This window comes from Felis catus, chromosome C2 (genome assembly GCF_018350175.1).
Source record: "Felis catus isolate Fca126 chromosome C2, F.catus_Fca126_mat1.0, whole genome shotgun sequence".
NCBI classification, from domain to species: domain Eukaryota; kingdom Metazoa; phylum Chordata; class Mammalia; order Carnivora; family Felidae; genus Felis; species Felis catus.
This window is the reverse complement of record NC_058376.1, coordinates 13,020,465-13,033,104: the sequence shown is the minus strand read 5'-3', so window position 1 is coordinate 13,033,104 and position 12,640 is coordinate 13,020,465. Positions and strand designations below refer to the sequence as shown.

Genomic DNA, 12,640 nt, shown 5'->3' with positions numbered 1-12,640 from the left:
AAAACAGAGTATTTCCTTCCCTACTTTTCCAGAGCAAACTACCATTTTGGAACCCTTTGCATGCTGTCTGAGAATGACAGAATGTGTCACTGACAGCAAGGGCTTGGCGACAAGTTCGTGGCGGGACTTCTACAGAATGAACTGGACTTTCTGTACCTGCGTTCCCTCACCTGTAAAACTAGGGACAGGGCTGGGATGGAATATTCTGGAATTTCAGAATAACGCAGCACAGGCCTCCGGCTGCAAAGTCCATTCTCAAAGCATTTAGCTTTGAGGCTGTCAGAGAATGAGCTCGAATTCAAGGTGCTGCAGAACTGAAAGGAACCAAGAGCTCTATTGGTCCAAATCCCTGCATGTCAGGTGTGATGGTCGTGCTTATGTGTCCGCTTGGCTAGGCTATCGCACCCAGTGATTTAATCAAACTTGAATCTAGGTGTTGCTGTGAAGGTATTTTTGTAGATGGGGTTCACAGTTATAATCAGTTTTTAGTAAGTGAGGAAGATTGCCCTCAATAATGTGGGTGGGCCTCATCTTATCAGTTGCAGGTCTTGAAAGGCAAAATCAGATTTTTGAAAGAAGAAATTCTGCTTCAAGACTGTAACATAGGGGGCACCTGGGTGGTTCAGTTGGTTGAGCGTCCAACTTCAGCTCAGGTCATGATCTCGTGGTTCGTGGGTTCAAGCCCCATGACGGGCTCTGAGCTAGCTTGGAGCCTGGAGCCTGCTTCCGATTCTTTGTCTCCCTCTCTCTCTGCCTCTCCCCTGCTCATGCTCTGTCTCTCTGTCTCTCTCTCTTTCAAAAATACATTTAAAAAATTATATATTTTTTAAAAATACTGTTAACATAGAAACCCTGCCTGAGTTTCCAGCCTAGTGGCCTCCTCTGCAGATTTTGAACTTGCCAGTTCCTATAATTGCATAAGCCAATTTCTTAAATCTCTTTTCATAAGGTAGGTGGTCCTAGATTGTTATTGCTAAGAAACTGACAAGCCCAGGGCCCAGATCTCCTTGGGCTCGTACCTCTTTCCTGTTCTTCCTACCAGGACATACCTCTCATCCAGTTACTGCCCTACAACCTAAAACCTTACTTTAAACTGAACTTCCCTTCCCGAAAGAATTTAGATTCTTCTAGCAGAGCAGCATTTTTCTCTGCGAGGCGTGGACACAAATACTTCTTATACCGCCCCCCCAATACATACATATGCATGCAAACATGTTTAGCATGTAATGAAACAAAAATTTCCTGAAATGATATTTCTCAGATGCAATACATTCGATCACTTCTATTTTATTGTACTTCATTTTTGAAAAATGTTAGTCATATGCTCTAGGTTGCTTATTTGAGCCAAAATTGCCCACGATGGCCGATGTGTCTGGTGCCTGTAACACATCTCCCTCAGTCACAGCTGTGCTGGAAAGTTCTGTGTGAGCTCAGGCTCACTTCACTCACGGCATCTCACTCCAGGCATGGGGTGCACAGACCCCGGGCCCCTGTGGTGGTCCCTTTGGCTCCTAACCAAGTACAGCCTGGAAGTGTGGGGCAGTCCTCAGTCGGTGGGGAGAAGAGCTGGTCGATGGGTGGCCCAGCCCCCACCTTCAAACAGAGCACCTGCAGAAGCATTCTGTATGCTTCTCAAGAGGACCACAGCGGCGACCTTGACAATGCTCCTTATGTTAGCTCCCCTTTCCCTGCCTCCCCTGTCGTGTTGCAAACTATGGGCTCCTGGCATTGCCTCCCAGATCAATCACTTGCCCCGACTCTAGGCTTCAAGGCTCTACTTTCAAGAAAATTCAAACTCAGACCCATCCTTCTCCTCACTGTAGGAACCCTCTACAACTCCCTTCGGACGGTCACCGTGTGTTTGCTGGTATCTCCAGGGATGACAAGCGTTCTTATTTCCTCAGCTCAGTCTTCTTGTTGCCGGACAAGTCAGGGGGACGGAAGTGAGACAGAGGGCATCCAGGACTTCCCACGGGTCGAGCACCTTGCTACTGTATTCTTTCACTCTCTTTGTTAAAAGGTAATTTCGGGTTTTTTTAGACTTTAAAAACAGGCAAACTAATTTTTATAGTAGCCTTTTTGAGATATTTATGTTCCATACAATTTACCTATTTAAAGTGTACAAGTCAGTGGTCTTTCATATATTCGCAGGATTGTGCAAACCTTACCCCAGGTTTAGGACATTTCCATCACCTAAAAAGAAACCCCATGCCCGTTAGCAATTACCCCCCATTTTCTTCCAACCACCACCCCACCCCCAGCCCCAGGCAACCACGGATCTACTTTCTGTTTCTGGGTTTGGCTATTCTGGCTATTTGATATGAATGGAGTCACACAATACGTCCCCTTTTGCGTCTGGCACAGTGTTTTCAAGGTTCATCAATATTGTAGCAGGTTATCGGCACTTCATTCCCTTTGTCATGGAATAATATTTCATCATATGGATATGCCACATCTTGTTCATCTATTTTTCACTTGACGGACATTTTGATTATTTTGAAGAGTAGCTTGTTATATTGCACTACAATCTGCCTTGGAATTTAGTCTTAGCTTTGAACTTCTAGGTTAACCCATGACAAACATCCTCCTTCTTCTTGCAAGGTCCCCATGGTATGGATGTTCACCATCGGAGGCTGTTGATGCAATGGCATGATCTCTAGCCCATGTCCTTCTCACCATACTGATCATCTCCCTCTGACAAACTCCAGTTTACCACAACCATCCTAAAAGTGGGATGGTCAGGGAGAATATCACAGCAAGTGCTTATCCTTTTAATTATTCATTTATAGTATATTAATGATAAGACAACAAGTTGAATGAGAATCGTACTAAGAAGCTCCAGAAGAGGTGTCCAAAAGAGGGTACATCCATTTTTTTAAAAAAAATACTAATGTGCTCTGAGAAAACTAAGGGCCCATTTTACTACAGCGACCTTCCTCTGGTCAAGGAGGAGGGCCCAGCTGCAATACTAATGCCAATCATTCAGGAAGCAGTTCAGTAGTGTTCTTTTGTGAAATGGCTCCCTACCATTCTTTTCTCTGCTGTGTAAATGTGACCACATAATTACTTGCAGCTAAAGAAGAAGTTTGACAGAGATAGACCTGCTATATAGGTGTCCAAGAGAATGAAAGGGATGGAGAGAGAAAGAAGGGCAAAGACTGCCCCATGACTCTCTTGTCTCCTTATCAGCACTGGTGATTCTAGCTGCACAATGTTTGCTGCAGAAGTGTGTCTTCCCAGATTGAAAAAGGACTCTTCTGGTACAAGGGCCCATCTTCAACCTGTCCCTAATATCCTACACAGGTCTTTCCATAACCCCTACAACTATGTGCTCAGTAAATATTTTTAGAGAATAATAGATAAAGGGATGAATGGGTGGATGGATAGATGGATTGATAGATGGATGAATGGATGATGGATGGATAGATGGGTGGATAGATGGATGGGTGGCTGGATGATAGAGGGATGATAGATGGGTGGATGGGTATATAGATGGATGGATGATGGATGGATGGGTGGGTGGATGGATAAATGGATGATAGATGGGTGGATGGGTATATAGATGGATGGATGAATGGATGATGGTGGAGAGATGGATGGATGGATGGATAGATGTGTGGATGAGTAGATGAATGAAGGAATAAAGGGAGAGAAGGAGGGATAGAAACACATAACCACAAAAATGGAATCATCACCTCAGGGTTTAATCAAAAGCTTGTATTGGGAAGCAGCTGGTCCAGGCCTGATCATGGCCAGCTTCTGGAAGCTCACTCTGCTTCTCCCAGTTGGTGAAAGAACATATCTTTTTCATATACTCACATCTGTGTCGGGTCTCCCAGTAGCCTGGGAAGAAACTGAAATGCTTACCATAATAGTTCAGACAATGTGCATGGAAGGCTCTGTAACTCTAAATCCCCATTTGGATGTGAATTGGGTGGGGCAGTGACACTATTATTTCCTTAGTGTGTTTGGGTACAGGATGCTGGTAAGTATTCTGTCTGCTCATTGGCAATAGCTTCAGCCTGCCACGACCCTTCTCCTTGGTGCCGTGGCAGGAAATTGAGGGCTAAAGAGTGTCAGGTGGTTATAGGAGCCTTAAAAAGTGGGGTCACCTTGCCCAACTACCTTGTTGTACAAATAAGGAAGCTAAGGACAGGAAAGGAGAGGTGACATATTTAAGGTCAAGTGAGTAGTTAGTAACTGATGCAGAATTTGGACCCAGGTTACATGATTCCTCCTTTCTTTCCCCAGACTGTCTCTCTAACATCTTCGCTGGATCATTTTATAAGGATCAAATTCATCTCGAAACCACTGCCGTTACTTTAATGACACCTTTCTGGAGACCCCAGCAGAGCACAGGTGAGTACTACAAATTCTCTTCTGTTCTTTTTTTTTTTTTTTTTTTTTTGAATTTGTTGACTTAATGGTAGGGTCTCCTGGCTCCTTTCAAACCCATTTCTTTTTTTCCCCAGAGTGTCCTTTATCTCCTGGTTTGGCCCAGTGGCAATAAGCTTGAAATATGCTGGTGAGAAGGGGAGGCTTACAGAGCCTTTGAGACCCAAGTGATGTCTCCGATGACGCACAACCTCCTCACAGGACGTGGTGGGCTTAAAAAAGCTCTTTCCAATCACTCAGATTATTTCCCCTGGTAGAGCTGTGGCCCAAAATATCCAACAGTCCATTCCCAGTGCGCCTCTCGAGGCTCAGATGCTGCAAGGATGGCGATCTTCCTGGGAAATGCAGCTGCTGTTACATAATAAGGGGTGGCTCTTCCCTGTCTTAGCAGAGACAACCGTCCCTGTTGATTGGGGCAGGGAATTCATCAAAGTCATACTTCAGACTCAGCGCTGACACTAACTCTCTTGGCTCCGAGCATTCTTCAAACTAGAGAGCACCTCATTTCTGCCTCTGGTAGGAGGCAAGCATGTGGGAGTCAGAAGACCCAGGTGGTGGGGGGTGGGGGGGGGTGACTGCCTGTCCTGGACTTGTCGGGTGAGTCGGGTGAGTCACCTGACCTAATTGAGTTTTAAGTTCTTTATCTGTGAGATAGCAATAGTAATCCTAACAGCTCTGTCACGGGCCGATATTACAAGTAGTGAGAGCCCTTGACATCAAAAATACTGCTGGGGCGCCTGGGTGGCTCAGTCGGTTGAGCCTCCGACGTCGGCTCACGTCATGATCTCGCAGGTTGTGAGTTTGAGTCCCCCATCGGGCTCGCTGCTGTCAGCCTGTCAGTGCAAAGCCTGCTTCGGATCCTCTGTCCCCCTCTCTCTACCCCTTCCCCGCTTGCGCTCTGCCCCAAAATAAATAAATATCTTAAATAAATAAATACATAAATACTACTAACGAAAAAAATTATTCGATGACCCTTGTGAAATCACGGCAAGGAAGATTTTATTCAAGGCAATAAGGACTAGGGACCACAGTAATGGGGAGCATTGGACTCAAGTCTGAGTACCACATGGGCGCATGAGATTGATAGCCACGGGGCAGGGTGGGAGCCAGTGGATGGATATCATTAAGAGGAAACATCAGGGGTAAAGGGAGATTCTTGCTAAGTGGACCAAGGAGGGTTCTTGCTGAAGGCAGGCTGAGGGGATCAGAAATCCTCTGGGGGGATGGTGGAGGATAAGAAACTGGATCCAGATAGCAAAGGCCGGGGATCCTGGCTGTGTTGACTCGGCAGGATTGTCGCCAAAATGGGGCAATGCAGAGGTGAAGATGAGAGACCAAGAGTCAAGGTCCTGCTTGCGACGTTCAGCGGAGCCGAGTAATTTGGTAGAGGAGGGAATCTCCGTGAATACAAGTATTAAATGCCTTCCGACCTGGTTGCTTAGGACCGGTTGATAGCAAAGGGGGAGCGAATGGAGAAACCGAGGCACCAACGCCTTTAGAAGCGGGCCCAACAACTGACCTTCCGGCCAATCCCACCTTGCCCAGAGGCGATGGCCCACGTGGCAAAACATTTCCTCCTTAGACCTCAGATGCTGGAAAAATTCATCTCCGTTTTGATTTTCCGCTTGCAGACCTTGCGCATAAGGAAGTAGCCGAGCAGAGACTGATGGTTCCAGACAGCACAGTGAACCAGCTGGGGAACGAATGGGGGATCCAAGCGCTTCCCCAGGCGCTTCCCCACCCGAACCTAGGAACTCAGGACGCCACTTCCAGGGAGGCCTCACCTGGATGCCCACTTCCCCTGGCTCAGGAGTTGGAGGCACTTCGACAGGCACTCTAGGGGCCTCTGGACTACAGGTATGCTTAGAAAACACCTCTCTTTTAAAAAGCAAGCTCACGGGGCACCTGGGTGGCTCAGTCAGTTGAGCATCTGACTTGGGCTCAGGCCACGATCTCACGGTTCGTGAGTTCGCGCCTCAACTCGGGCTCTGTGCTGACAGCTTGGAGCCTGCTTCCAATTCTGTCTCCCTCACTCTCGCTCTCTCTGCCCCTTCCCTGCGCATGCTCTCTCTCTCTCTCTCTCTCTCTCTCTCTCTCTCTCAAAAATAAACATTAAAAAAAAATTTAAAAAGCAAGCTCACCGACCCCTTCATTTTTCAAGGATGGCAAAAAGATTGACTGGATTTCATACGTCCAAGGAAGCAGAGTTTCCCTTCTTTCCCCTTCCAGGCCACTGCAAACATGTCACCGCCAAACCACCAAGGTTTTGCTGGGACGCAGCGGGACAGTGCGACTTTACCTCTGAGCTTCTTCCTCGCCATCTGTGCTCCCCAAGCACTCCTCAGTTAAAGCCGACATATGGAATTGGAGAACTGGCCCTAGAAAGAAAAAAGCGAGAGTCCCGAGCTAAAGGGTTTGGGGGGGAAACGTGCGTTTTCAGAGAAGGAATGAGCAGCCCTTGGCTCTCACGGGCTGGTTAATCATAATCAGCAGTGGGCACCCCAGGGCCCCCACCCTACCCCGGGCACAGTCACTGCCCCTCGGTGGCCAATGGACGGCCTCCTGACGGTCGGGACCTTATTACTTCCTCCCTCCCCGACCCCCCCAGCCCTGCTCCGCCTCCTAGGCCTCACTTGGGGCTGCAATTAAACTTTTCAACTTGGAAGGTAAACATCAGGGAGCCAAAGGGGTGGATTCGGAGGCCTCACGGACACAGCTAAGAGGTCAGCCCGGAAGCAGCCAGGAGAGGCCCAAGGGCTAGAGGAAAAGGCAGACCGAGGGGGGAGGTCTGCGTGTCTCCCACAGCCCCCCAGCGCGGGGAGGGAGGTGGGGAACCGGTGGAGGGGTGGAGGATGGGAGCTTTACGGAGAAAGCCTGGTAACACTGGGAGGAGGGGAGAGCGAAAGGCGGAGGCGGGGAAGAAAAGAGCCACTCGAGGTACACAAGCCAGAGGGAAGTTTCTCTCAAGACTTATGAAACCCAACCACGCTCTTTCCTCCAATTCTTATTTTCTAAAATTAACAACAGAGTCGCAGAAGTAGCTTAGATTGTGAATGCAGCTTTAAAGGGCTCTGCATATTTTTTGTGAACGTCCGGAAGGAGATCCTGTTTATTTCTCTCTGGACCCCAGACACCCCACCCCCACCTCACCGCCCCAGCCTCCCCTGCTGAGTCACTTTGGCTCCCCCCCATCCCCTCCAGGATGGTCTGTATGTAAATGAGGATGCCTTTTGTAACATTTTAGAATAGTAATACTTGTTCTGCCTCACTGATTTGGCTTGGCTTTTCTTTTTTAATTTTTTTAAAATTTTTCTTAAATTTTTTTTTGGACGTTTTATTTATTTTTGAGACAGGGAGAGACAGAGCATGAACAGGGGAGGGTCAGAGAGAGGGAGACACAGAATCTGAAACAGGCTCCAGGCTCTGAGCTGCCAGCACAGAGCCTGACGCAGGGCTCGAACTCACAGAACGTGAGATCATGACCTGAGCCGAGGTCGGCCGCTTAACCGACTGAGCCACCCAGGCGCCCCTTTAATTTTTGTTTAATGTTTATTTATTTTTGAAGGAGAAACAGTGAGAGGCGGAGGGGCAGAGAGAGAAGGAGTCAACAGAATCCGAAGCAGGCTCCAGGCTCCGAGCTGTCAGCACAGAGCCCCACGCGGGGCTTGAACTTACGGAGTGTAAGATCATGACCTGAGCTGAAGTCGGACGCTTAACGACTGAGCCACCCAGGCGCCCCTTGGCTTGGCTTTTCCGAAATGCCGTTGAGCCCCTCTTGCGTATAGTCCTGCAGACACCCTAGTTCCCACTGCAATTTGGAAAGTTTGTGTGGTGCCAGGGAGAGCCAGGATGTGATCTAAGGAAGGAGAAGAGTGGTCGAGTAGAAGAACATAAGACCAAACTATGAGCCATCCCTGATGCATGAAAATTTAAAGCATATCAATTTCAGCCAACAGGTTAAGTTTTAAGTCACCCGTTCTGGTCAGTAGTTCTGTCCCCTGGGGATTCTCTTGTGTTTCAAGTATTCTTTTACTTTTAATGCACTTTGTACCTTTAGCTGAAAATGTTGCTCCAAAGGTGCGGGCCGGATTAAATGACTGCCCTGGGTTTCAAAGGGACTCCCAGCAATTCTCGACTTCCCAGGGGGCCATACACCTGATCTTGAAAGGCCTCTGCCCAAGCCCTGGCTTGGAGTCCTGGAAACGGCATCTGCCTGCAACTAACCATTTCACAGTTCAGAAAAATAGTCACAAAACTGGAGTGAAGAGTAGTCCTGTCCCATGTTCAAGTACAAGCAGCCGGTTGGTGCCAGAGCAAAGGCTAAATCCTAACTCTGAACCCCTACCCTAGCTCACACATCTCACTACACGGCCCTCCTTCGAAAGCTGGAGCTTCAGGAGCAACCTGCTGGAGGAACATCTTCAGCCACCAAGATGGCATCTTTGTGCTTGGAAAAAAAAAAGATACACAACCTGGTCAGCAGAATGAAGAAACCTGTGTCCAGGGAGGTAGCCATAGGCAGCTGAGTATCAAGAAAGAAGCAGAAATTTGGAAGGTCTCAAGACTTGGAGGCCCCAAGAACCCAGGATAGCACGGATGTGGGTGGGGCTATAACTGATATCAGCACAAGAAAGAACTAGACCTCCCAGATGGATGCAGCCCGGAGATTATCCTTCCCTGACCCGGCCAGACCTACATCAGAGTTTACTCCTGGAGAAGCTGAACCCAAGTGCCTTGGACTCAGAGGTACCGGGAGGAGCCTAGTGGGGTGAGATAGCACACTGAGGGAAGGAAGGTTGGGAGAAAGTCAGAGTGCCTTTTACTCCCTCTGGAGCTCCCAGACACCCGAACACTGGGATCCAGGCTTGCACCGCAACCCAGGCAGGAAGTTGGAGCACTCCTGGCTGCGGAAACCGAACTGTCCAGTGGGAAAAGCCAACAGATACTGACACTTGGAAACCCCCAGTGAGATGACAAGATTCCTGGCCAATCCCTTGGGGTCAGGTCTACCAGTCAATGGGCTCAACCCAGGCACAACAGAGATCCTAGTCCAAAGCAGGATGTACCCCTCCTCTCTGCGAAAAGAAAAAAAAAAATGGTGATGAAATTCACATAGTATAAACCTACCCATTTTAAGGTGAGCAATTCAGCGGCAGTTGGTACATTCACAATATTGTGCAACCACCACCTCTGTCTCTTTCCAAAACATTTCATCGCCCCCAAAAGAAATCCTTGTGCTTCACTTTTGACTAAAACGTGGGCACCCAGGTGTCACCAGGCATCTGAGGGAAAAGTTCTAGTGTGAATGACAGAAAAAGACAACAGGTAAGAGGAACTCAAACGACAGAGAGAGGGGCAGGAGCAGAACGTCTCCGTTATTATTTATTTATTTGGTTTTAGTTCTGATAATTATTATTAATTGTTGTTATATTAGTTTCACGAGCGCAGTGTAGTGACTCAACACTTCCGTACCTCACCTGGTACTCGTCACGACAAGTGCGCTCCTTCGTCCCCATCACCTACTTCCCCCATTCCCCACCCACCTCCCCTCTGGTAACCATCAGTTGGCTTTCTATAGTTAAGAGCCCATTGGTTTAAGAGCCTTGGTTTGCCTCTGTCTCTCTCTGTCTCTTTTTCCCCTTTGCTCATTTGTTTTGTTTCTTAAATTCCACACATGAGTGAGATTGTGCAGTATTTGTCTTTCTCTGACTGACTTATTTCGCTCAGCATGATACTTTCTAGCTCCATCCATGTTGTCGCAGATGACAAGATTTCATTCTTTTTTATGGATGAACGATATTCCATTGTGCATATATACCACTTCTTCTTTTCTTTTTTAGCTTTTTGAATGTTTATTTTTGAGAAAGAGACAGAGACAGAGTGCAGGTGGGGGAGGGGCAGAGAGAGAAGGAGGCAGAGGATTCAAAGCAGGCTCCAGGCTCTGAGCTGTCAGACAGAGCCGGATGTGGGGCTTGACCCCACGAACCGTGAGATCACGACCTAAGCCGAAGTCAGATGTTTAACCAACTGAGCCACCCAGGCAACGCCCACATCTTTATCCATTCATCTACTGATAGACACTTGGACTGCTTTACAATTTGGCTATTGTAAAGGGGTAGAACATATTTATTTATTTATTTATTTATTTATTTATTAGCATTGATTCATTTTTGAAAGGCAGAGAGAGACAGAGTGCAAATGGGGGAGTGACAGAGAGAGAGGAAGACACAGAATCCAAAGCAGGCTCCAGGCTCTGAGCTGTCGGCACAGAGCCCGACGCGGGGCTCGAACTCGTGGACCGCGAGATCATGACCTGAGCCGAAGTCGGCTGCCCAACCGACTGAGCCACCCAGGCGCCCCAGGAGTAGAACATTTTTATTTTATTTTATTTTATTTTATTTTATTTTATTTTATTATTTTATTTTATTTTTAAAGTTTATTTTTGACACAGAGAGAGAGCAAGTGTGAGCTAGGGAGGGGCAGAGGCAGAGGGAGACACAGAATCCGAAGCAGGCTCCAGGCTCCGAGCTGTCAGCACAGAGCCCAAACGAACCGTGAGATCATGACCTGGGCCAAAGTTGGACACTTAACCGACTGAGCCACCCAGGCACCCCTGGAGTAGAACATTTTTAAAACAAAACTTGAAAAAGTTATCCTCAGAAAGATGAGAAGGTATTGCGTGTTTGAAACAAAAAGCTGATCCTAAAAAGGAGAGGTGATATTTGTAGAATGTAGAGAATGAGTGAGAGCTTGTGGAAATTTAAAATATGAGAACAGAACTCTTTTTATTTTTTACTGAAGTACAGTTGACACACAATGTGGCATTAGTGTCTGGTGTACAACATAGTGATCTGGAAAGTCTGCATGTTGTACTGTGCCCACCACAAGTGTGACTGCCGTTTGTCCCCAGAGAGCACTATTACAATACCATTGACCGTATTCCTATACTGTAAATTTTGTCCCCACGATTTCTTCATTCCACAATTATAAGCCCGTATCTCCCTCCCCCCTTCACCTATTTTGCCCACCCCTCCATTTTCCTCCTCCCTGGCAGCCCTAAGTTCGTTGAGAACAGAAATTAAAAAAAAAAAAAATCAATGGAAAAGGAAAAAAAAATAATAGAAGGATTAGAAGATAATGTGGAAACGATCACCCAGAAAGACAAAAAAAAAAAAAAAAAGTAAAATTGGAAAGAGAAGCTAAGACAATTTCAGTCTGTGAGTCAAAGGGTGCGAACGTTGCATAATAGGAGTTCTAGAAAGAAAAAATTGTATAGAGGGAAAGATTTTCTTAAAGAACGAATACAGGAGAAATTTCCGAAACTGAAAGCATGTGTCTCCAGATTGAAAGGGCTAACTTGAGTTTCCTGCATGAAGAATGAAAATGAGACCCACATCAAGGCAAACGATTGCATGATTTTAGAAGAACTGGCACAGGAAAGTATCCTAAAATTCCAGGGAGGAAAAAATAAAAGTAGGAAACATATAGAGGGCTTGGAATCAGAATGGTATCAGAATGATGAAAAGTAATAATGGAATCTGGAAAATAAGGGAAAAATGCTTTTCAAACTAGGAGTGAAAATTATTTGTAAGCTAAAGTTTTATACCCAGCTGTGTTAGAATTTTCCAGAAAACCAGAACCAATAGGTTATATAAATACAGATTATCTACCGCTATAGATGCAGATACAGATCAGAAGAGACTTTTTATAGGCGTTGGCTCACATGGTAACGGAGGCTAGAAGTCCCATAGTCTACTGTCTGCGAGCTGAACAACCAGGAAAGCCAGTGATAGAGTTCAGCCTCGGGCAGAAGGACAGAGAACCGAGGTACCACTGGTGTGAGTCCAGAGTTCAAAGGCCTGAGCCAGGAGCTCTGACATCCAAGGGCAGGAGCAGATAGATCTCCCAGCTCAAGAAGAGAGAGTGGGGAGTCACCCTTCTCTCATTTTTGTTCTGTTTGGGCCTGTTCACACCAGTAAGTATGGGTCTTCTTTACACAGTCTACTGAATCAAATGTTCATCTCTTCCAGAAACACCCTCACTGGCATACCCAGAAATACTGTTTTACTAGCCATATGGCATCCTTTAGCCCAGTTAAGTTAATGCATAAACTTAACCATCACACCAAATTCCCTGGGGCACCTGGATGGCTCAGTTGGTTGAGTGTGAACTCAATTTTGGGTCAGGCCACGATCCTGGGGTTGTGGGGTTGAGCCCCAAGTTGGGATCCATGCTGGGTGTGAAA

General features: G+C 46.9%; 2 long non-coding RNA genes across 6 annotated transcripts in view; one reads left to right on the top strand and one right to left on the bottom strand.

Moving 5' to 3' along the window:
- The window catches only part of LOC109503345, a 78,471-nt gene that overhangs the window by 50,798 nt on the left and 15,033 nt on the right, over nt 1-12,640 (top strand). For all 3 annotated transcript variants that reach the window (XR_006584843.1, XR_006584842.1, XR_002735805.2), the window contains 3 exons: nt 1,905-2,020; nt 4,252-4,359; nt 6,027-6,252. This is a non-coding gene — a long non-coding RNA (uncharacterized LOC109503345). The remainder of the gene's footprint in view (nt 1-1,904; nt 2,021-4,251; nt 4,360-6,026; nt 6,253-12,640) is intronic.
- LOC102900838 lies at nt 5,378-7,319 on the bottom strand. Of its 3 annotated transcripts, XR_002162262.3 has the most exons (3): nt 7,029-7,319; nt 6,541-6,773; nt 5,378-6,088 (listed from the first exon to the last, which is right to left on the bottom strand). It is a non-coding gene; the product is annotated as an uncharacterized LOC102900838 (long non-coding RNA). The 3 variants fall into 3 exon arrangements; XR_006584844.1 differs by lacking the exon at nt 7,029-7,319 and having other exon boundaries at nt 6,537-6,970; XR_002162260.3 differs by lacking the exon at nt 7,029-7,319 and having other exon boundaries at nt 6,541-6,970.